We start from the raw sequence: 2,789 nt of genomic DNA, 5'->3' as shown, positions 1-2,789 counted from the left end.
CTGCCTGGATGTCTGTGCATGGTTCTGCAGGCCTGGATGTCCAGCCTGGATGTTCTGCAGGCCTGGATGTCTGTGCCTGGATGTCTGTGCCTGGTTCTGCAGGCCTGGATGTCCCAGCCTGGTTCTCGATGCCTGGATGTCCAGGCCTGGATGTCCGGGCCTGGTTCTCCAGGCCTGGATGTCCCGGCCTGGTTCTGCAGGCCTGGATGTCTGTGCCTGGATGTCTCGCCTGGTTCTGAAGGCCTGGAGTGTCCCAGCCTGGTTCTGCAGGCCTGGATGTCCCAGCCTGGTTCTGCAGGCCTGTATGTCTGTGCCTGGATGTCTGTGCTGGTTCTGCAGGCCTGGATGTCCCAGCCTGGTTCTGCAGGCCTGGATGTCTGTGCATGGTTCTGCAGGCCTGGATGTCTGTGCCTGGATGTCTGTGCATGGTTCTGCAGGCCTGGATGTCCAGCCTGGTTCTGCAGGCCTGTATGTCTGTGCCTGGATGTCCAGCCTGGTTCTGCAGGCTGGATGTCCCAGCCTGGTTCTGCAGGCCTGGATGTCTGTGCCTGGATGTCCCAGCCTGGTTCTGCAGGCCTGGATGTCCCAGCCTGGTTCTGCAGGCCTGGATGTCCCAGCCTGGTTCTGCAGGCCTGGATGTCTGTGCCTGGATGTCTGTGCCTGGTTCTGCAGGCCTGGATGTCCCAGCCTGGTTCTGCAGGCCTGGATGTCTGTGCATGGTTCTGCAGGCCTGGATGTCTGTGCCTGGATGTCTGTGCATGGTTCTGCAGGCCTGGATGTCTGTGCATGGATGTCTGTGCCTGGATGTCCCAGCCTGGTTCTGCAGGCCTGGATGTCTCTGCCTGGATGTCTGTGCATGGTTCTGCAGGCCTGGATGTCTGTGCCTGGATGTCTGTGCATGGTTCTGCAGGCCTGGATGTCTGTGCCTGGATGTCTGTGCATGGTTCTGCAGGCCTGGATGTCTGTGCCTGGATGTCCCAGCCTGGTTCTGCAGGCCTGGATGTCTGTGCATGGTTCTGCAGGCCTGGATGTCTGTGCATGGTTCTGCAGGCCTGGATGTCTGTGCATGGTTCTGCAGGCCTGGATGTCTGTGCCTGGTTCTGCAGGCCTGGATGTCTCTGCCTGGATGTCTGTGCCTGGATGTCTGTGCCTGGTTCTGCAGGCCTGGATGTCTGTGCCTGGATGTCTGTGCCTGGTTCTGCAGGCCTGGATGTCTCTGCCTGGATGTCCCAGCCTGGTTCTGCAGGCCTGGATGTCTGTGCCTGGTTCTGCAGGCCTGGATGTCTCTGCCTGGATGTCCCAGCCTGGTTCTGCAGGCCTGGATGTCTCTGTTGCTCCAGGCCCGGATTTCAAATTCGTACGGAACCTAGGCAAACTATATACTGGAAGAACCGGGCGAGTCCCAGGAGTGCCCCGGTGGTCTCCGATTTCGCCTAGGACGTTCCCCCGATTTTTAACGAATTTTTAAGCGATTTGCGCCTAAGCGGGCCCGGGAGGGGGGCGAGTAGGCGGTCCGGAAGGCCCGGAACCCGCTCATGCCGTACACCGTTGGATCCGGGCCGCTCCGGGGATTACTAGGGTGGCCTCCGTTTCGCTCCAGGACCTTCCTGCGGTCGTCTATGGGTGTTTAACCGTCTACCGGAAGTCGGGTCAAAAGTACCCTTTCCCGCGGTCCAAACGAACCGGGACTGGCACCATCGTGCTCCTGGGATGCCCCCGGTTCGGGTGATGTCACTCCCGGAGGCCTGGACCAAAGTCCCGGTCCCCTAGGCCCGGTTCTCTGTCGAGGGTCTCAGCCCTCGCTCATCCCCGCTCAGCCCCGCCCGACGCGAGTATCTTCATCGGCTGCTCCAACATCATCATCCTCAGCGCCACTGTCATGTGCCTTACCAGGGTCCCGAAACACGACCCAGACCCCGAACGCTTGTTCGGATCCGGACATGTCATACATCGTTGGAACCGGACGAGTCCCAGGAGTGCGCTGGTGGTGTCCGATTTGCTCCAGGACCTTCCTACGATTTTTAACGAATTTTTAAGTGATTTTCGCCAAAGCGGTCCCATTCGGTCCCCCGAAAAAGCGGTCAAAACGGACGGGAACCCTGGCATGTCATACACCGTTGGAACCGGGCGAGTCCCAGGAGTGCGCTGGTGGTGTCCGATTTGCTCCAGGACCTTCCTACGATTTTTAACGAATTTTTAAGCGTTTCGCGGAAAAGCGGTCCAAAAAACGGCGAAAAATGCACTTTTTCGGTAAAAACGCACCATGGCCCGATAGTCCGGACTCCGGGGAACAGCCCCGTGCCCTCCGTTTCCTTCTACCGCAAAGAACGACCGAGATATTAGCACCGGAAGGTCCGGTGCACACTAAAATGTCCGGTCTTTTTTTACTTTCACTTTCGCCCATGAAACTCGGCCGAGGGTATTACGTCACCTTACCCGTCAAAACACCGCCGGAACGATATCAGGAGAGAGTTGGAAAAGAGGGACTTAGAAGAAAAATGGCAAAGTGAGGTCTTAGAAAATTATATTTTCGGAAACCTGGATGTCTGGCGAGCCTATCTAAGCAGGTTTCAGCCCTCTTTTCCCCCATTTTAGTGCATTTTGAGCGGTTTTAAAAAAAAAGTCTGCCTTTTCTCTGGAGAACCGGGGCTTTGGCCGACATGTCTCAGATTTGGCCGGTGAGTCTGCTGGGTCCTTCCGACGGGCCTGGAGGTTCTCTGGCTCGCCCCGGAGCTCTGTGGAAGGCAGGACAGAGCGGCAAGGACACCCTGGGCCCAGGCCGAAGGCGG

The sequence above is a fragment of the Poecilia reticulata genome, unplaced genomic scaffold, assembly GCF_904066995.2.
Source record: "Poecilia reticulata unplaced genomic scaffold, P_reticulata-male-v2 Scaffold_173, whole genome shotgun sequence".
In the NCBI taxonomy this organism is placed as follows: Eukaryota; Metazoa; Chordata; class Actinopteri; order Cyprinodontiformes; family Poeciliidae; genus Poecilia; species Poecilia reticulata.
This window is presented reverse-complemented; position numbering follows the sequence as displayed.